Genomic DNA, 23,608 nt, shown 5'->3' with positions numbered 1-23,608 from the left:
ATTTCTGTTTGAACTTTATTCTGAAAAAAGAATAAATAAAATAAAATAAAAAATAACTAGACAATCAATTATTTCTGGGACAAAAATTCAAAATATAAAAATACTGGTTAACAATTTAATCAGTTTAAATTATTATTTATACTGTAGGACAAAAAAAACAGAGGAAAAAATACCAGTTAATCATTATTACAAAATATTAGCACCCAAAACAATTATGAAATGTTTTATTTCTAAATTGTTTTAGTTAGACGTTCATCTAATAATAATAATGTTACTACTTGTTTCAGAACATTTTTGAATTAATGTTCCCATGTTGTTGTAAAATGGAATGAGTCTTTAAAGTTTGCATAACCAACAACAACAGCAAAAAAAAAAAAAAAAAAAAAAAAAAAAAAAAAAAAAAAAAAACAGAAGTAACATTTTAATGGGAACTTAATAGAAATGTTAGCAAAATATTAGCTGACTGGTACTGTGTTTTCATCATAAAATCTTGTGAGATTTTTATTAGGAGGAGTGGTATAGTAATTATATATCCAGTGTTTTCAGTGTGATATTTAAATTTGGAATTATATATAATACTATATTATAAATATATATATTTATCTTGTGTAACGAGGAGTCAGAGACATTCGGATCCATGTGCAATGTTTATTATGAACTCATAGTGACAACAGCCAGGGTTCAGACAACAGCGTCAGAGATTTCAGAGACAGTCAATATCAAGGTCGGTTACCAGGCTTGAATCGGCCGTAGAACAGGTCGTAGACAAAGCAGAGGATCATCAGAATCAGAACAGTTCAAGGTACTGCACTGCTGTTTTGCTTATGGGCATTTTTGTTTCTTTTGGTAGTTTGTGTTTCTTTTACAAACCGTGTTAATTAACTTGTTAGTTTTATTATTATTTTTGTTCTCCAGGAGTCAGTGAGGACTTGGTGTTGAGCAGTGGAGGCTAGCGCTTTTCTTTGGTGTGTGCTTGACAGGGTGCCGTGTATGTTTTGTACGGACTCTCTACAGGGTGTGGTGTTTGATTTGGTGTGAATTTAGGTGGGTTCAGATGATCTCCCGAGTTGCAGCCGGCCTGCCCTGTTCCCACTAAGCCCGGCCCCTGGAGAACTATTTTTCTAATCTTGTATGTCAGGACAACACTTTCTCATGCTTTCGAGAAAATCAGACTCACAATTTTCTTTGCAACATACTGCTTATTACAGTGCACCTCTGTGTAACTTGCTTTTTTTGTTCATTTTGACATCTTTTATTCTGAATAAAAAATGTCAGAAACCTTGAATATGGGTTTTTGTAAATTTTTCGATGGGTTATTTCTGTGTTAAAGTGTGGCTTGGGGGTAAAACACTCTGAATGCTTTTACTTCACATAACCATTGTTTTGAATTTTAGTTTAATCACTGAAACATACTAAATGATGCATTTTAAATTTTGCAGAAAATTGTCCAAATGACTACGTCTTTATTAGTTAATTCATTTGAATTTAGTCCTAGCACCATGCTTTACTGTTACAGGAATATTCTAGTTTAGCAGGAAAGACTCTATTGCAGGTACATGCCCACTGTGGTACCAAATACAGATTTAAGATACCAGATAGAGAGTCAATCATTTCATCAAGTGTGCTGATGATGCCATATTTTTGCCCCTTATCAGTAAAAACTTCAAATCACCCTATAGGGATGTAGAGCCAGGCTTAGCTGTCTGGTATAAACACAATAATCTGTCAACAGGACCGAGAAGACGGTCTTAGTACATCAAAAACTCAAAAAATGGGTAAGAACTGAATATGCGTCTTATTTATATCACATGTTTTTAAACATCTCTCAGAAGTAAAATACTTAATTACTTAAAAGGCTAAGAAATTTTGTAAGAAGTCAAGGTTTAAATCCTATCTCTGTGACAGTATATTTATGGTGGAGGTTGGAAATGTTTCTTACTGTTCTGATCCTTTAATTTGTGGTGTGCCTCATGGATCAATATTGTGCTTCGGTTTTCACTTTCTCTGCTCCCTTTAGGTCTTATTTTTCAGGAGCATAACATACCTTACTATTTTTTATGCATTATGATACTCAGATCTATCTCCCTTTGAAACATTAATGATAATTATGACATATATCCCTTTTCAACTCTCTGGGCGGAGGTTAGATCTTGGCTGGCTGCCAATTTTATTACAGTAAATTATTCCAAACCTGAAACGGACAATAATTCACTAAATTTTTTATTTTTTTTGGCCACCAGCCTAATTACGCTGATTAATAATCAATTGGGCTCTTTATCTGTGAATTCTCATGCACGTGTAAAAAATCTAGGAGTGATTCTCGACAATGGCCTTAAATTTGATAAAAAATGAATGCTGTTGTGAAGAAGTTTTTATCTTCTCAGTTCTATTGTGAAGTTAAAGGCGCTGTTTTATTGGTAGAAAAATTTGAGGTGAAGGACATGGAGATTGTAATCCATGCTTTATATTACCCTCCAGGCTCGACTGTTTTGTAACTCACTGTTAATCCCATCTGCAGTTGGTACAAAGTGCTGCTGTCAGGTTTTCTTACTGGGGCTAGAAATAGGGAAAAACATATTTGTCTGTTCTGGCTTCCACTTTATTGGTGCCAGTTGAATATCGCATTCAATTTAATGTTTGATTGTGTTCTACAAGGGATTAAACGGTACAGGCTACTGAAAACATTTAAGATCTTCTTCTCCATCAGACTTGCCTTAGACCCTTAAGGTCTTCTAACAGTTTGATGTTGTCTGTGCCTCGGTCTTATCTAAGGTTAAAAGGAAATCGTGCCTTTTCAATTGCTGCTCCTCGACTGTGGAATGAGTTACCAGCGCGACTGTGGAATGAGTTAGGTTGTGTTTTGGTTGTGTACTGATGCTGGAAGTTTTAAATCATCATTGGAGACGTAGCTCTTCTCTCTGCATTGTAATTCTCTTTAATATGTATATTTATGTAACTGTGCTTAACTGTTTTGTGTAACAATTTTCAGATTGTACAGCACATTTGTCAGCAGTTGCTGTTTTAAATGTGCTCTAGAAATAAAATTGCCTTTCCTTGCCTTGCCTAAAATCGGTTTACATTCTGAATTGTGGTTGGTCTTCTTTATTGCACCTAACCACGTTTTACAGTGCAAACACATCAAAGAAGTCTTTATTTGGTACAGCTAATAAGTGCTTTTTGTCCAATATTCAGCCATTTCTGAGGACCTTACAGTGCATCATGTACATTGATTCATATTCACTCATAAAAACACATTTCACAAATTTTTCTCTCAAAAAAATAAAATCAAGTGATAAAATTTAAATGTAACCCTGTACCACAAAACCAGTCATAAGTCATTAGGATCATTTATCATTAGAATATTAAGTAAAGATCATATTCAATGAAGATATTTTGTAAATTTCCAAACCTTAAATATATCAAAATAATTATTTTCATTAGTATCTGCATTGTGACACCATTTTGATAACTTTAAAGGCAATTTTCTCAATAAAAATTTTTTTTGTTTTGTTTGTGTTTTCTCTCTTTTTTCTCTGTGTAGAGGACACAGCACATAACAGCACTATGCAGCATGAGGGCTTTATGAGCTTTAATATCTTTCTTTTAAGCATTTTCATTGCCACCCTGTAGTGGGTCTCATTGTTATGGGTTTGTCATATTTCTGACTGGCTGCAGAATGAAGGACGACCGTCAACTCCATTTGGTTTCTCAACTTGCTGATTGCAGACTTCATCTTCATGTTGTCTTCAATCATAAATCTTCTCTCAGCTTTGGGCCAGTGGCAGTCAATTAATTATTCACATTTTCTTCATGACATTAACACTAAATCTGTTTGCTAGTATTTTCTTTCTTTTAGTTATCAGTCTGGACCGATGCCTGTGCACATGGATGGTTGTTTGGGCTAAAAATAAACAAACTTCTCTTAAAGCCAGGATCATGCCATTCTCTACTGCATAATTGTGGGTTTCATCCGTCGTTTGCAGCATTCCTTTCTTTTACAGTTTATTTGTTTACTCTTTGAATGCGTCTCTGACCACATATGAATTTATAGTGGCCTTCCTCATCCTCTTTCTGATCATTGCATCTTCATACACAGCTATTGGAGTACGAATCAAATGACTCAAAAGTGTAAAGCAGCTCAGGTCGTACCGAGTCATTATAACCATAATCCTGGCTTTTTTCTAATGTTGGTTTCTATACCTTGCTGGGATTTTTGTACAATAACTGCAGTAAAAGTGATCAAAACAGTTATTGTGATAGCAAGGACTGTCAGCATATACTTGGTTTATCTAAACAGCTGTCTGAACCCCATTTCCCTATGTGTTCATGTGTGATGAGTATAAGAAGAAGCCTTAAACAGTCTCTGCTGCTGGTGCTGGAGACGGCTTTTTGCTGAGGATCATCTAGATTTTAAAGGAAGATGCAAAAGGTCATGCAGGACATGATAAACCAAACGTGAATCGTTGGATTTGTAGAAAAACTTGTCTCAATGATTGTGACCGGCTTCACTATATGTTTATCACCATTACAACCTGCATCTAATCCAGTATTTTTTATAGTCCTTACCTAGCTTGTCAAAAAATAGTTTTTAAAAAGACGTTTGAGGCATGACTGCGTATAATTTAGGACTGTGCGATATGGACAAAAAAAAACTATGACGATTTCTTTGATCAATTTGCGATTTCGATTTAATTACAATTTTGACACACACAGGCATGCTTTACAGTCATAAATGCATTCAGTATGAATTGAAACATATTTCCAAAAGAAAACCAATAAGAGCTTTATCAAAAACTTTGTAACATGTCTCTAGAACAGACATCAAAATAAGTCAAAATAATGTGAAGGTGTGACTAAATGTCTATATATGGCTTGGAACTAAAACTCTACAGGACATTGGCACACTCCAGGCCCGACACTGCCTACCCCAGCTGTAGACCGTGTGTGGCACAACAGTTGCAATAGCTCACGATGGCTCTCTGTAGGTTTCTCTACAGGTGGAATTCTGAGATTGACAGGTTCACCAGCTGCACCTACTGGACAGGAAACAGGTGGAGGAAGTCTGTACATGTTCTGTCCTTTGCCATTCAGCATGTCAGTCATCTGAAAGAATAAGAATCCAAAGAGCAGTTTACCCCAATTTTAATGCTTGTTTTTGGCACATATTACTTATTATATATATATATATATATATATATATATATATATATATATATATATATAATAATATATATATATATATATATATATATATATATATATATATATATATATATATAGACATACAGGTCCTTCTCAAAAAAGTAGCATATTGTGAAAAAGTTCATTATTTTCCATAATGTAATGATTACAAAAGCATCCCAAAATGGAGATGGCTTATGATGTGTGTGTTTGGTTTCAGTTTTAGTGTAAAGCCAAGGACAATTCTCAGTTAGTGCAAGGAGGGAAAAATTCAGAGGAAAAATATGAATTTATTTCTCCACTGGGTAATTTAATTCAGATGGGAAACTGAAGCCGGATGTAGCAGCACTATTAACAACATCAGTTTACTATTAAAAGGTTACTGGACAGTTATATAATATATTATGCTACAGTGGGCCAAAACATGCGGTTTTATCCTTCTTCATCTTCTGCATCTTTTGATTTAAGGTCAAACATAGAAGTTGAATATATGCCTTCTTCTTTCAGAACACAAATTAAGGTATTTTTGATGCATTCCGAGATATCTTTGACACCCTCCCATAGACAGCAAGGGTACTAACACGAGATCAAGATCCAGAAACGTAGTAAGGACATCAGTAAAATAGTCCCATGTTACATCAGTTATATATATATATATATATATATATATAATATATATATATATATATATATATATATATATATATATATATATATATATATATAATCAGATGGGCAATAATATATTTTTAAATTTTGCAATGGTATGTTTAATTAAATCAATGTGTCACTAACACTATACAGCATATCATACATCAATCTTGTTCTAGCCTGTTATTTGTACATCTTGTAGCACTTTTCACTTTCAGTGACAGAAAAAAAAAAAATATTTCACAGTAAGATATTACATTGAGACATACTCACAATCTTCTAAAGTGTGACCCATCCACACACTAATGAGCTCTAATTGCTTGAGGGCCATTTGAAAACTTCACTGTTACAGTCTGAGGCTTTCAAAGCTCAAGACACAATAAGCACTAACTGTAACACAATAACAATAACCTCGCACTGTCACCCTCTCAACCCAGGACCTTGCAAAACTGCATCAAGGCTGTTTCGAGCCCCAGGCAATCTGCAAAGAACATTTTTTTTAAATAACCACATGAAACACTCCACATACTAAAAACAGTAATGTAAAAAAAGAAGTTATGTTTGCAGCCTCACCCATTTTCTCAGTCTTGATTTTACAGTGAAGCATTGTACCTCCTGATTTTTTTTTCCTGTAATTTTATTCAGATGAAGATATGTTAATTAATATATGACTGATATAAATAGATATAGAGCTAGATATTAATATATATATCTATATATCTATATATATATATATATAGATGATAAGAGGTCAAACAGATTTTCATGTAAAAATAAGTTGATACATGAAGTTTGATATCCTTTTCGTACTTTAGGAGGGCATATCTATATATAAGTAATATATATATATATATCCTAGATATATATATAATCATAGATATATATAATAATAATAATGTTAATGTCCCTGGCAGTGAGAAATCGGCTTGTGTTTAATATTTAATTAAAGTTAAGAAATAATTTTTAACTGCCACTATGTAAAAGGAATATTGCTGGTAAAAAAAAGCACCTCGCTAGTTTCCTGTGATGACATCATAACTGCTATTGACCAAAGACACTATTGTGCAGCAGTCTTCAAAGGCCTTCGATTCAGTCAATCATAACATCCTCATTGATAGATAAAAAAACCTGGGCTTTTTTAAAATAACTGCCTTGCCTGGTTCACAAATTATTTTTCAGACAGATTTTAGTGTGTTAAGTCGGAAGGCCTCCTCTCCAGACCTTTGGCTGTTTCCATGGGGGTGCCTCAGGGTTCAATTCTTGGGCCAACTCTATTTTCTGTATACATCAATGATGTTGCTCTTGCTGCAGATTACTCTATGATCCACCTCTAATATTGGGACCATCCTCCCAATATTAGACTTCAGTGATGTAATTTATAGAATCGCATCTGACCAACTCCTTAGAAAATTGGATGCCGTATACCATAGTGCCATCCGCTTTGTTACCAATGCTCCATATAACACCCACCATTGCAACCTTTACAGTCAAATTGGATGGCCTTCACTACACACCCGGCGTCAAACACACTGGTATCATCTCATTTATAAATGTCTACTGGGCAAAACCCCTCCTTGCCTTAGATCATTAATCTCCAGAGCAACACCTTCTCTAAATCTGCACTCAAGCAGGTATATCACTTTGACTGTCACTAAAGCCCGCACCTCCTTTGGCCATTTTTCCTTCCAGTTCTCCACTGCTATTGATTGGAACACACTACAAAAGTCCCTGAAGCTTAAATCTATTGTTCCGTTATCCACTTTCAAAGCACTACTATCAAATTTATTGTCTGACCATTGTACATGCTAATCCGATTCACTTTTATAATTGTAATATACTTGACAAAAGTGGTCCTGATTGAACTTTACATCTGGAAGTGGACCTTGTCTAAAATACAGTAATTTCTCTCACCATTTGCAGTGAACCATTCTTTTGAAATATAACCAGTATCTTCCTTTCTTTATAGGAAAACTGAAGTATTATTATACATTATTATTATACATTATCTCAGATGAACAGGTCCAGGGTATTTAATGCAAGCTTTATGTTTGCCTAGAAAGGGTTTGTAGTTGCTTGTTAATTATATAACATCCTTTTGCAATTAAATCCTTCAAGGTACATTGAACGCTTCCACTTCAGAAAGCCACAGAGTAGAGAAGAAAGACACATTCTGGTAAATCAGGGAGAAGATAACCAGCCGTTTTGGTGGATGCCCACATCCCCTCCATCCAGTTCAACACCAACATAGAATATTCTATAGAATATAGAATATTGCCTAAGATCATTATTCTCCAGAGCAACACCTTCTCTAAATCTGCACTCAAGCAGGTATATCACTTTGACTGTCACTAAAGCCTGCACCTCCTTTGGCTGTTTTTCCTTCCAGTTCTCCACTGCTATTGATTGGAACACACTACAAAAATCCCTGAAGCTTAAATCTATTGTTCCGTTATCCACTTTTAAAGCACTACTATCGAATTTATTTTCTGACCATTGTACATGCTAATCCGATTTACTTTTTTATGCCATTAACAAATTTTTGCACACTCTAATCAGTAGAGCTCTATATTTTGCACAATCCCTCTCCCACAGCCCTGGTCATTATGCCACCCACTACAGTGTTTTTTTTTTTTTTCTTTTGTGTTTTTTTTTATCAAACATCTACCTTCATATATTGACATCTGTTGAACTATTTGTACAAATTTCTAACTGTTTGATCTGATGACCTGCACATTGTATTCTTGTCTTATTATTTCTTATTGTGCATTTCTTTGTCTTGTAATTACATGTGTAATTTTATGTTTTCTGTACCTCAATGCTTTTATCTTGGCCAGGTCTCAGTTGCAAATGAGAAAGTGTTCCCAAGTGCTCACCTGGTTAAATTAAAGGTTAAATAAAAAAATTATATATGCTATATATATATATATATATATATATATATATATATATATATATATATATATATATATAATACATATTATTCACACAATGGCAGTAAATAATTGATAATTTATTAATTCTGAAAGACTTTGAGTGTGTAATGTCATTGCTGTTTTCATTAATGTTTGTTCATGATATTTCAATAATTTAACACACCTTTGCATGATTACAGATCTCTGCCATTAATTGTCACATTGCAGGTAAACAATTTTTTTTTTATAATTTTTCAGTTCAAGTGTTTAAATTATTTATTTTACATAATTTATGATTTAATTATTATTTTGTTTACCTTTTTATCTACTCAAAACCTGCTGCAGTTCATACAATAAGTCCTGGTGTTTCCCACCTGACGTAATGTAATGTTTAAAACATTTTATGATGTTGACTTTAAAAAACTGAATATTTTGTCTTTGTCTTTGCTTTCTTATATCAATACGGTACATTTAATGGAATGTTTAAAACAAGTTAGATAAAAAGTAATCTTAAAAATAGTCAGAATACATTACCTAAAATGAGTAATCTAGATTATGTTACTAACTACAGTTTTAATCATGTAATCAGTAATGAACTAATGTTTTATTTATGTTATGTTTATTGATATAGTTTTGGTTATGTATTTTGTGTGTGTGTGTGTGTGTGTGTGTGTGTGTGTGTGTGTGTGTGTGTGTGTGTGTGTGTGTGTGTGTGTGTGTGTGTGTACCTACTTAGCCATATTTTGGAGACAAATTTGTACCCAAAAGTGAACAAAAACTAGAAAGGGTTTGTAGTTGCTTGTTAATTATATAACATCCTTTTGCAATTAAATCCTTCAAGGTACATTGAACGCTTCCACTTCAGAAAGCCACAGAGTAGAGAAGAAAGACACCTTCTGTTAAATCAGGGAGAAGATGACCAGTCGTTTTGGTGGATGCCCACATCCCCTCCATCCAGTTCAACACCAACACAAACATCAGAGAAATATATCAGTGGTGTGCTTTAAAGAATACATCTGTCATTAATAATAATGTTTCAGTGTGGGTTGATAGAAGTTTATAGAAGCACTTGACCTCATGAACGATGGCCCGGTCAGCACCCAGAGAACCATCTCAAAGCCACTGCATGATGAAACCACGCTGTCTCCAGCTAGACACAAGCTTGACCTCAGCATGCTGCTGAGTTTTGCATAAAGCTGAACAACTGATTTGCCTAAAAAAACTCAATGCATTTTGACAGTATGACAAATAATGAACAGTTTGTTATGTTGCTGTATGTCTTTTATATGTTGCAGTTGAATTGTGTTCACAAAGTAAAAAAAATAAAGAATTAGACATACTGTATTTTCTCAAGAAGCGAGATGTTATGCAGTGTGGTGGTTGACTGTTGCCGTCTAGTGGTGGTAGCTGGGAAATCTTCCTCCATGAGGTTCTTTATTTACAATATACAGGTGCTGGTCATATAATTAGAATATCATCAAGTTGATTTATTTCACTAATTCCATTCAAAAAGTGAAACTTGTATATTATACTCATTCATTACACACAGACTGATATATTTCAAATATTTATTTCTTTTAATTTTGATGTTTATAACTGACAACTAAGGAAAATCCCAAATTAAGTATCTCAGAAAATTAGAATATTGTGAAAAGGTTCAATATTGAAGACACCTGGTGCCACACTCTAATCAGCTAATTAACTCAAAACACCTGCAAAGACCTTTAAATGGTCTCTCAGTCTAGTTCTGTAGGCTACACAATTACGGGGTTCAGTTGTCCAAAAGACGACCATTGACACCTTGCACAAGGAGGACAATACACAAAAGGTCATTGCAAAAGAGGCTGGCTGTTCACAGAGCCCAAGCACATTAATAGAGAGGTGAAGGGAAGGAAAAGATGTGATAGAAAAAAGTGTACAAGCAATAGGGATAACCGCACCCTTGAGAGGATTGTGAAACAAAACTCATTCAAAAATGCGGGGGAGATTCACAAAGCGTGGACTGCAGCTGGAGTCAGTGCTTCAAGAACCACTACACGCAGACGTATGCAAGACATGGGTTTCAGCTGTCGCGTTCCTTGTGTCAAGCCACTCTTGAACAACAGAAAGCGTCTGAAGCGTCTCGCTTCAAAAAGGACTGGACTGCTGCTGAGTGGTCCAAAGTTAGGTTCTCTGATGAAAGTAAATTTTGCATTTCCTTTGGAAATCAGGGTCCCAGAGTCTGGAGGAAGAGAGGAGAGACACACAATCCACGTTGCTTGAGGTCCAGTGTGAAGTTTCCACAGTCAGTGATGGTTTGGGGTGCCATGTCATCTGCTGGTGTTGGTCCACTGTGTTTTCTGAGGTCCAAGGTCAACGCAGCCGTATACCAAGAAGTTTTAGAGCACTTCATGCTTCGTGCTGCTGACCAACTTTATGGAGATGCAGATTTCATTTTCCAACAGTACTTGGCACCTGCACACAGTGCCAAAGCTACCAGTACCTGGTTTAAGGATCATTGTATCCCTGTTCTTAATTGGGCAGCAAACTCGCCTGACCTTAACCCCATAGAACATCTATGGGGTATTGTGAAGAGGAAGATGCGATATGCCAGACCCAAGAATGCAGAAGAGCTGAAGGCCACTATCAGAGCAACCTGGGCTCTCATAACACCTGAGCAGTGCCACAGACTGATCGATCGACTCCATGCCATGCCGCATTGCTGCAGTAATTCAGGCAAAAGGAGCCCTAACTAAGTATTAAGTGCTGTACATGCTCATACTTTTCATGTTCATACTTTTCAGTTGGCCAAGATTTCTAAAAATCCTTTCTTTGTATTGGTCTTAAGTTATATTCTAATTTTCTTAGATACTGAATTTGGGATTTTTCTTAGTTGTCAGTTATAATCATCAAAATTAAAATAAATAAACATTTGGAATATATCAGTCTGTGTGTAATGAATGAATATAATATACAAGTTTCACCTTTTGAATGGAATTAGTGAAATAAATCAACTTTTTGATGATATTCTAATTATATGACCAGCACCTGTATATTGTAAATAAAGAACCTCATGGAGGAAGATTTCCCAGCTAGCACCACTAGACGGCAACAGTCAACCACCACACTGCATAACATCTTGCTTCTTGAGAAAATACAGTGTCTAATTCTCTCTCTCTTTTTTTTTTTTTTTTTTTTTTTTTTTTTTTTATATGATATTCTAATTATATGACCAGCACCTGTACACTTCTTCTATACAATATATCCTTTTTAGAGTTTGGGGTCAGTAAGATTTTGTTTTGGATAGAAATCTAAACTTTTATTTAGCCAGGATTAAATTGATCCAAAGTGACATTAAAGACCGTTTTAATGTTTCAAAAGGTTTATTTTTCAAATAAATTCTGTTCTTTTGAACTTTTTTCAAAGATTCCTGATAAATGTTTCATTAAGTATATTATGTAATTAATATATATCTGTATATAATAGACAACTGTTTTCAGAATGGATAATAATAAATATTTCCTAATATTAGAATGATTTCTAATATTTAGATCTAGAATTTATTGCTAGTGTGACAGTATTATTGTAGTTGATAATCTCATGGATGTCCACCACAAATTTCCTTCCAGACGTTATCTGAATCATCCCACTGTGATCAAGAAGAACCATAGATAGTGCAGCTACAACCGTTTACTGCAGAAGAGGAGAGATGTACTGTAAATACACACTCACTCAAGAGGGGAAACGTCATTTCACAATGATAGATGACCACCAGTATAGTCAGCTTCCTGTCTGAATGTCAGGACTGAATGTCAAGTATTAAAGTTTATACAGGAGTTTTACAATCAAACAAGATTTATTAATTTTATTTAGCAAGGACACATTGATCAGAAATTGATCAGAAGTGACAGTAATGGCATTTACAATGTTACAATTGAATCAAAAAGAAAAATGCTGTATCACAGTTTCCACAAAAACATTGAGCAGCACAACATTGATAAAAAGATATATTGAGCAACAAATCAGCATTCTAGAATGATTTCTGAAGGATCATGTGACATTGAAGACTGGAGTAATGATGCTCCTAAGAATGAATGTTAGAAGGAATTTAAATCACTTGATTGCAGAGTTAAATTCCTGATTGTTTAATAGAGGTTCCTAGGAGCTGATAAATTTTATATAACTTCATGACTATAGTATGTTTGTTATTCCATTATGACTGCACATTTCACCTTGGGATTTCACTTTAGAGTCATTAGGTTTGACCAGTTTAGATGATCTTTGTGTTTTCAGTGAGCATTCACTCAGCAGTGGCTCTGTGCCGATCAGTCCTGGGGGTCTGCTGCTCTGATTTCTTTTCCCCCGTAAGCACCGATGAGCCGGTCTGAAAAACAGTTGTATCCACCTTAATAGGCTCAACCAACAATAAGTTAAATTTGTAACATATAAATGAGTGTACATCTTGTAATACACACACTCTATTTATCTTTTCCTGAACATCTTTGTGTTTCCGATTTCAAAAATGCACCGTTATCAGATTAAAGTGTACCCACACTCCCACAAATGTGGTAAAAAAGCAGAAATGGTTGTGTAAACATTCTCTGTTTACTGAAAACAAACTGAAAAGGATATGAATGCCATTTTTTCTTGCTAGGTATTTATATTAGTTTAATAAAAGTGCATTAGAGCATTTTGTTTGTTTTTGTGTCTTTAAGTGTTTCTAGAGCCCAGTTTGTGTGAGGAAACATCTTTTCTTCTTCTTGTGGTTGGTTCTGAGGGGTCCGGTGTCTGGTGTGAAGATGACATCCTGTTTCAGTGGGGACTAAAAAGGGAGATGAAACAGGCCAGACAATGGTGTCAGGAGGCCCCTTCCCATAATTCTGTTCTCCATATACCTCTATCACACAGTGTCAGACAAAACCAGGTGAACCAACACCACAGTGCACATCAGGGTTATTCCTTTCTGATTAATATGTGCTCAAAAGTTCAATGTTTCCGTATAATATAATATAATTTTCAAACGTTTGGGATCACTAAGATTTTTTAATGTTTTTGAAAGAATTTATGCTCAGCAAGGCTGCATTTATTTGATCAAAAATTCTCTAAAACAGCAATGTTATGAAATATCATTGTTATCTAAAATAACTATTTTTCTATGTTTTAAAATATAATTTATTCATGTGATGGATTGTCTGAAAGCTGAATTGTCAGCATCATTACTCCAGTCTTCAGTGTCACATGATCCTTCAGAAATCATTCTGATATACTGATTTGCAGCTCAAGAACATTATTTTTATTATCAATGTTAAAAACGGTTGTGATGTTTAATATTTTTGTAAAAACTGTGGTACATGTTTAAGGATTATTAGTTAATCTAGTGATCAATTGTATTTGTCCTTGCTGAATAAATGTATTTATGATAAAAGTTTTTTTTTTTTTTTTTTTTTCCCCTTACTGGACTAATTTGAACTATAATACAATAAATTTTACAGGTGGTATTTTAATTATTAATATCTTTAGAAAATATTGTGTATGTTATTATATCATCTCATTCATACTGAAAAAAAGGTTGTTTTTTTTTTAATTATTACATCCATCAGATGAATTTGTGCCATAATAATATTTCATTGAATGCACTGCCATGAAATCAACAATAAAACATGGGAATTGTTTTAAATGTTAAATGGTTATAAGATTAGTTGCATTATTTGTTTTACATATAACATTGTTTTTTTCTCCTAAACAGTGACCCACCAGTTTTAGATTTTCACATTTACTTGATGCAAAGAAAATGGTATGTGAATATTTCTAATTAATACATTATCCTTCTTTGTTTCCATTTAGAAGGACACAGAGGAGCGGTGGCCGGCCCCTCATCGTAAGAAATACACATGCAAACAGGCAAAGAAAAGACTGAAAATGAGAGACATGAGAAGATTGCACCTTTAAGTCAAAAGAAAAAATCTGAACGGTAATGTCCAAATCAGAGTTTGACCAAACCAAGCAAAATAGGTAATTGTAATATAATTTTTTAATGTTAAACATTTGCACATTCTTTTCTTCATGTCCGTGTAGACATGGTGGTGAGTGAGGCAGCGGTGTAATGAGGGTCAGGCATGCCAGGGGTCATGAAAGGGTCAGTCGAAAACCTGAGGAGTGGAGTGGAAACAGTAGATGGCAGGACGAGGGTCAAAGGTCGATATGAGGGGGACGGTCTGGAAATCAAGCACTTAATAAGTGTAAGAGACTTATTTTTAAAAAAATCATTACATTTTTTTTTTAAACCCATTACATCTTTTTTTACTTGCGAATCAGATCAGAAGAACATAAACACTGTCCTTGACATTGACAGGTTGTCTCTGAGGTGCTTTTTGCTGGTACAGACTCACCAAGCCAGTGCAAGATTCCCCAGTATATACCCCACCTCCACCCCCACAATCCCCTGTTGCCTCTTGTTCCGGTGTGCAGCAACCCTTGGAGGTCATAGGTCAGCTGATGCAGGATGCAGAAGGTGAGAAGGCCTCATGTGTTCATTTAAACTGGCTGTAAAACTGCCTGATGATGTGTTTTTAACAGGTCACGTAAGGGTCAAGTGTTTAAGCCTGAACCTGTTATAAATAGCAGGATTGACCCTTTAGAGTGTGCTTAGAACAACAGAATGCATGTTACCATTAATATAGATGGAAATTATACAAATTGTATATATTGTACATTATACTTCTTTTTTTCTCAAAACATTTGTGTAATTACTAACTAAATATGTTACATATTATTTTATTATTTTATTAAATTTTTTACTAGAAATAACCTTTTTTAAATCTGTTTGCGTTTGGTAATATATTTTTATTTTTTTTATTTTTTAATCTCTCACCAAGGATGCATTTATTTGTCAAAAATACAGTAAAAACTGTAATATTGTGAAATATTACGATTTAAAAAAATAACTGGTTTCTATTTGAATATATATTTTTAATGTAATTTGTTCCTGTTATACAGGTACATCTAAAAAAAATAGAATATTGTGGAAAAGTTCTTTATTTTTTGTAATTTAATTTTAAAAAGCAAACTTTCTTATATTCTAGATAAATTGCACACAAACTGAAATATTTCAATAGTGTTTTTTTTTTTTTTTTTTTTTAATACTGAGGGTTATGACTTGCAGCTTAGGAAAATGTAAAATTCAGTAGCTCAAAAAAATTGAATATTTTCTCAAAGATCAATCAAAAAAAGATTTACAAAACAGAAATGTTCAAGATCTCCAACACAGGTTCAATTATGCACTCAATACTGGGTTGGGGCTCCTTTTGCACAAATTACTGCTTCAATGCAGCGTGGCATGAAGGCGATCAGCCTGTGGCACTGCTGAGCCGTTATTGAAGCCCAGGTTGCTTTGATAGTGGCCTTCAGCTCCTCTGTATTGTTTGTCAGATGTTACTTATCTTCTTCTTCACAATACCCCATAGATTCTCTGTGAGGTTCAGGTCAGGTGAGTTGGCTGGCTAGTCAAGCACAGTAATATCATGGTCAGCAAACCACTTGGTAGTGGTCTTGGTACTGTGGGCAGGTACTAAAGTCCTGCTGCAAAATGAAATCAGCACCTCCATAAAGCTTGTCAACAGATGGAAGAATAAAGTGCTCCAAAATCTCCTTGTAGATAGCTGCATTGATAACACCAGCCCAAATCATCACTGACTTCAGAAACTTCACACTGGACTTTGGATTCTCTGCCTCTCTAGCCTTCCTCCAGACTCCAGACCTTGATTTCCAAATTAAATGCTAAATTTAGTGTGGACCACTGAGCAACGGTCCAGTTCTTTTTCTCCTTACCCCAGGTGAAAAGCTTCTGACGTTTTTTTTTTTTTTTTTTTTCTCCGGTTCAGGAATGGCTTGGTTCTGGGAATGTGACAGCTGTAGCCCTTTTCCTGAAGACGTCTGAGTGTGGTGACTCTTGACTGCACTGACAGTCCACTTCTTCAGCTCTCTCACTTCTTGAATCTGCTTTTCCTGACAATCTTATTAGAATTAAATTAACACATAATTACTTCATTTTGTAAAAAGACGTACAATCCTAACATACCCTATCAAGATTAACTGTATAATCTGTGCAATTTTGTGAATAAGCAAATGTGATACAACACAAAAATAAGTCATTTCTGAATGGGAGAGGAGATCCTGTTATTGCGATGATAAATGTGTCGCTCTTACAGGCTGTATGCTCAACTGACAGCAAATGTGAAGAAAATGTTATGTGATCTAGGGGTCTAGCGACGCCCCTGGCCTCGTCCCTTGAGTGAGTTGTGATGAGGACGAGGGCTCTGCCTCAGTCGTGTTGCCAGATACACGTATTATAAGCGTCTATGGACTTTTTTTTTCACTTAATTTAGAGGAAGTGAATAAAGTGGGAGGTTGCAAGTTAGGGACATTGATATCTTTATATTATTTCCATAACTCCAGATTTGGACTCATTGCGGTTTATTTATTTTTATATTGTTTTGTTTGTTTTTCAGTATCTGGCAATGCCGGCATTTAAACTGAAAGTAATCAAAAACGATGGTTATCTTGACAGGATGCAATTTGGTAACACAAACGTAGTGATCATCATGATATATCATCTTTAAGACGGATGCTCTGAAGACGGACACAAAGAGGAGAGAATAGTCACGCAAGCAGAAAAAATCGCTACATGTACAAATTATGATACTTTAATACAAACTATAACATTTGTATTCACAAATATATCTCCATTTGAACAAAATGCTGCACATTAATGTAATTCTTAATTCTACAGAGACTGGTTGAAAAATCATTTGTTTCAGTGTAGTGATGCACATTTGCAAATTTTTCAAACCATGTACACGTTCATGAATTGCACTGGGCCTTGTGTGTGTGTGTGGGTGTGTGTGCGTGCGTGTGGGGGGGGGGGGGGACGACGACGTGAAAAAAAAAATCTGCAAACTGCAAAAATGAAGTCATAAAATCCAAATGAACCGAAAAACAAAATCGACTCGAATATAGATGTCAATTGATGCACGCATGTCACCTGATCCACATATGCATGGATTTTTTTTTTTGCATGAGCAATTTATGATACATTAATGCAGAACAGATTTTTTTTTTTGTTACCTGATGTGTATGTGTTTGTATTTTTTTTTTTGCATGATCATTTTATGATGAATTAATGAGATTCAAATTGAAAGGCATTTGTTTCTGGTTAGTAAGATACAGTACATGTACCAAATTTATGCAGTACATGTATTTGTGCAGTGTGCTTGCATCTATTAATCATTTTGAGTCTAATTTCATCCCATAAATGAACCAGGAAACGCTGCTAGTGTGTTTATAAGCCTCACCTGCTGTCAGAGATTGAATTTGTATTTTCATCAAAATCAGAAAGAGCTTTATTGCCAAGTGTATTCAAGTGTATATGCACACAAGGAATTCTTCTTGGTGTCAGGAACTTCCAGTACAGAAAGTAGCCTACAGACATAGTGCAGACATACATATAATTAAGGTATTACAACACTAATACCGGAGGGCCGTAATAATAAAATACCCATTGAAGGAGCCCATCTGATTTTTTGTTTTGTGCAGTTTTTGTGACATGTTGCATACCGAGTATAGAATGCTGTATATATATATATATATATATATATATATATATATATATATATATATATATAATATAAATATATATATATATATATATATTTTTTTTTTATTATTTTTTATTTTTTTGTTCAAGGTTAGTTTGGCCAGTAACAGAGCAAAATAAACATTTAATAAATGTAATAAAATAAATAAAAGTAATAAAAACTAAATAAACAAGCAACAAGTTTGGGAATCGCATTTTTTTATTTTTAAAAAGTAAAAATCAATCGGAATCGGTCACGAAAAATCCTTATCAGTGCATCCTTAACTGCAATAGAGTTAGACCTACCTGAAAGACCTGAAAAAGCATGGTTCATTTCAGTTTTCTCTTTGAACTATTGGACCTATTTGTGCAAAGTGGTTATCATTTATTACAATACAATGTTACAGTCAACAATAAAAACAATAAGTCTTATTTGTTGATTTATTGGTTGATTCATTGTGGCAAGGCCTATGAAAATTTTGCCAGGGCAAGTAAAAACTTTAAACCACTGGCCAAACCGGGCCAATAGAAAATTTCTTTAGTGTTGAGCCATCAAAATCAGTATCATAACACTTGTACACAGATCTGTAGAACATGTACTGTAGGTTACGTCATGATATTTTCAAATTAAAAACTTAAAATATGTACTTGAAAAGAAAACAGGATGACTTTGAGTAGCATCATTGTGAAATTGTTAGAAAGAGCTGAGCAAGTCTTGCACATCTATTTCCTGGTCTGAGAGTGACTTCCTGCTTAAACAGGAAGTCAAGTCAAGTCAAGTCACTTTTATTGTCACATCACCACAGCACATGTGCCTTGGTGAGTGAAATTCTTGGGAGCCTGCTCCAGAAATTGCAGAAACAGTTAACATATAACCATACAGACTTCAACAGGTGAATATGTGCAATAGTCAGTACACACAGTGTACTATTGGACATACTTACAGTTAGCACTACACATTTTACACTATACACAGAATGTACACAGATATGTAGCACTACACATCTATACGCATGAAAATATGCTAAGGTGCAACAGAGTGTACGTGGGCTGGATACAGAAATGTCATGGATGTGCATCGGATGGTATCCAGTGGTAGCAGGTAGATTATTGTGTTAAATGCAGGTGTGTATGTATAGTTCGGTGTTGAATTGTTAAAGTTGTAGTTTATTGTGTTGAATAGTTTTTTGTTGAACTATGCTGTAGGGTGTATTAGTTCTGACTGTTCATAAGTCTGATAGCCTGAGGGAAAAAGCTATCCCTCAGTTGGCTAGTGCGGGATCGGATGCTGCGGAGACGTCTTCCTGAGGGCAGCAGAGAGAGCAGTCTGTGGGACGGATGGCTGGAGTCACTGATGATCCTCCGGGATTTCCTTATACACCGCCTGGTGTAGATGTGCTGGAGGGAGGGAAGCTCACCTCCAACAATGTGGCTGGCAGTTCGCACGACCCTTTTCAGAGCTTTGTGGTTGCCAGCGGTGCTGTTTCCAAACCAGGCAGTGATGGAGCCCGTCAGGATGCTCTCTATAGTGCATGTGTAGAATGATCTGAGGATGCTGGGGCTCATTCCAAACTTCCTCAGCCATCTCAGGAAGAAGGGGCATTGATGTGCCTTCTTCAGCACTGCGTCAGTGTGTGTAGACCAGGTGAGATCTTCACTGATGTTAACGCCAAGGAACTTGAAGCTGCTTACCCGCTCCACAGGTGTTTTGTCGATGGTGATGGGTTTGTGTTCTCTGCTCTGTCTCCTGAAATCCACCCCAGCATCACAAAATTGGGTTCTCAACCCTCTGCTGCAGGCGGATGCCCACTACCCACTGATGACGTCTGATAGCTGCAGTTACATCAAGTTTTCTAATGACACCACATTTTAGGCTCTTATCACAACAAATCAGCCTTTATTGATGTTACATCAGACTTTTCTGTCTAGTATAAAACCAACAGGACCAAGAAGACAGTGAAAGATCAAGACTCGACTTGTTCCAGTGAATCAACAGCTCAAAAAGTAGGTATGTGTATTATTCATATTACGTTTTTTTATATATATAACTCTCAGAGTGTAGTAAATGCAAAATTGTGTAAGAAACAATCAATGCAGATATACAGAGCAATGTAAAAATGATATAAACAAGTTTCTTTCTTTTTTTTTTTTTGCTTAACACATTAAATAAATAAACCAATTTCAGCTTCATTGTTTAAGTTTAATCAAGATTCAAGTAGGCAAGATTTTTAAAAAAATTAGCTGAAATTACAATTTGATTATACTCAAATATAATATAATGTAACAATTCAATATATCTAATAAGTGTTGTTGAATATATAAAAAACAATGTAACATTTTATCATAATTGAAGATGGATATATATATATATATATATATCTATATATATATATATATATATATATATATATATATATATATATATATATATGTATATATAGTGGCGGGGTGAAGTAGGACACGACTCGAGGATGAAGGTAAGTTCCACGAAGGGTGGATTTTATTGACAGAAAGGGGGGTGGAAGGCGTTGCTGTGAGGCGGTTTGGTGCTCGGTGCTCGGCGTCTTGGCTTATCGGTGCGCTGGTGCAGTGTGGGTGCGTGCTCTCTCGTGGTTGGTGGGGCTGGCGGTCACACGCTGCTCTCTGCGGGCAAAGGGAAAGACAAGTTTAGCCGGGTCTTGCGGAGACATCTCTCACCTCTGTGCCGGTTTGCAGGGTTTATAACGCCAGCGGCTGATGGGGCAGGGTGACACTGATGAGAGCTCGGGACAATTGTCACATATATATATATATATATATATATATATATATTCTATATATATATATATATATACTGCACATATATTACAGATTAGGAAGGTATTAAATATAACTTTTATAAAAATGTATATATGTATATCAACTCATTATCAAATTAGGTATTAAATTAGGTGTCAAAATGCATTCTTCAAAATATAACCAATAACTGCTGGCATGACAGCATTGTAATATTGGCATACTGAATTTTGATTGGTCTTCTTTATTGAATCTAACCACGTTTTCACAGTTGGGGGAAACAAGTCTTCAGTTTTCCTCAATAGTATAAAAAGACCCTGACCCCTCACACATGACAGGACAGAACATTTCATTAAATGGGAAATCAGAAAGCAGAAATTAAATACTGTAGTTCATGTTAAATATCCTTCTTACATCATCCATCCATGCTCTGCATCTCTATGGTCATAAAATGAAATTGATGGCATTTCGGTGTGTGGTACTGCATGCAAAAATTATTTTGCATTACAAGAAACACCACAAAGATTAGACAATGAAAAGCTGATGCTTCCAAACAGCCCTTGCTGTGTTTTCTCTTTCTTTGTTTAGAAAACACCAGTTTTGAAGCTGAAAACATGCCCGGAGTCACAAAATTAAACATCACTATTCAGCCTGAGGGACCTGAAAGCATTGGGATCTTTCCATTATGCATTTTTATTGCCACCATTGTAGTAGGTCTCATTGGAAATGGGCTTGTAATATTTCTGACTAGCTGCAGAATGAAGACGACCATCAACTCCATTTGGTTTCTCAACTTGGCGATTGCAGACTTCATCTTCATGTTGTCTTCAATCATAGATCTTCTCTCAGCTTTGGGCCATTGGCATCCTTACTTAATGAAAGGCATTCTCCAGATAACGTTAACACTAAATCTGTTTGCTAGTATTTTTTTTCTTATAGTTATCAGTCTGGACCGATGCCTGTGCACATGGATGGCTGTTTGGGCTAAAAATAAACGAACTTTACTTAAAGCCAGGATCATCTGCATAATTGTCTGGGTTTCATCTATTGGCTGCAGCTTTCCTTCCTTTACAGTTAATATGTTTACTCGTGCGTCTCTGATCACATATGAATTTATAGTGGGCTTCCTCATCCCCTTTCTGATCATTGCATCTTCATACACAGCTATTGGAGTACGAATCAAACGCCTCAAAATTGTAAAGCAGCTCAGGATGTACCGAGTCATTATAACTGTAACTCTGACTTTTTTCATATGTTGGTTTCCATACCATGTTTGCCAGATTTATTTTATAATTGCAGCAAAAAGCAGGAATGATAACAAAGTATTTTTGACAGCAATGACTTTCAGTACCTACCTGGTTTATCTAAACAGCTGTCTGAACCCCATTCTCTATGTGTTCATGTGTGATGAGTATAAGAAGAAGCTTAAACAGTCTCTGCTGCTGGTTCTAGAGAATGCTTTTACTGAAGATCATCTGGACTTTAAGGCAGCTGCAAAAGAACGATCAGGACATGAAAACCAAACGTGAATTGCTGGATATGTAGAAAACTGGTCTCTAAATGATGAACCTGGATCTAATACAGTGTTTATAGTCCTTATCTAGCAACTTGTAAAAAACAGAAACTGCAAAATTCATGTTTGCAGCATGTCTGTGTATAATGTGTGTTGTAAAACCAAACAGAAAAAATCTCTTCAAGCTAATAACCATTATATATGTTTGTGAAACTTCTCATGAACCTAAATATGCAAAAGCTCATTTTGTTCTACTGATTTCTGTTGGAACTTTATTCTGAATAAAACCACAGTGTATCAATAAAATTTACCTCCATTTGATGGCAATTTCCTAAACATTTCCTGTATTTATGCTTTCGCAGTAGAAAATTCTTATTGAATGGTTTTCCCTAAAAAAATAATAATAAATAAATAAATAATAATAAGATTAAACAAAAATGGTTTCTGGTACAAATACAAAATTATAAAGATATTGTTGTTTATTTTATATTTTTAAATATTTTGTCATTTTGTATATGGGATGAAATACAGTTTATGTGTAAAAATATAAATATAAAAAAAAATTAGTAAAAATATATTTGGTAAATGGTTTATTAAAATTTTGATGGCACTAATATTTTTTTTTTATGGAGAAACGCTGTTATTTTACAGGTATTTCCTAGATTATAATGACCAAACACCTTCAATAAAGTGACGGCACTAAAAGTTCTACTGAGAAACACTGTTATTTAACAGTGTTTCTCAGAAGAAAACAATATATAAAACCTAAATGATTTGCTAAATTATAACGATCAAACACTTCTACTGAGAAACACTGATTGTAAATTAACAGTTTTATTTTCAAAAACAGAAGTAAAAAAAAAATATATAAAACACGGTATAAAACGGATTCATGTAATCTAAATAAAATGGAATGATTCAGTTGATAAATTACAGTATATATCTTAAATTAAATACAACATTTTA

General features: G+C 34.8%; 2 pseudogenes; both read left to right on the top strand.

Annotated features, from left to right (window-relative positions):
* The first annotated feature begins 1,771 nt into the window (after nt 1–1,771).
* On the top strand, nt 1,772–4,445 carry LOC122147824 (annotated as a pseudogene).
* Nucleotides 4,446–20,287: 15,842 nt separating this feature from the next.
* Nucleotides 20,288–22,978, top strand: LOC109063071 (annotated as a pseudogene).
* The last annotated feature ends 630 nt before the right edge of the window (nt 22,979–23,608 follow it).

This window comes from Cyprinus carpio, chromosome A15 (genome assembly GCF_018340385.1).
Source record: "Cyprinus carpio isolate SPL01 chromosome A15, ASM1834038v1, whole genome shotgun sequence".
NCBI lineage: Eukaryota > Metazoa > Chordata > Actinopteri > Cypriniformes > Cyprinidae > Cyprinus > Cyprinus carpio.
Note: the sequence above shows the minus strand (reverse complement) of the source record. Positions and strands in the feature narration are given on the sequence as shown.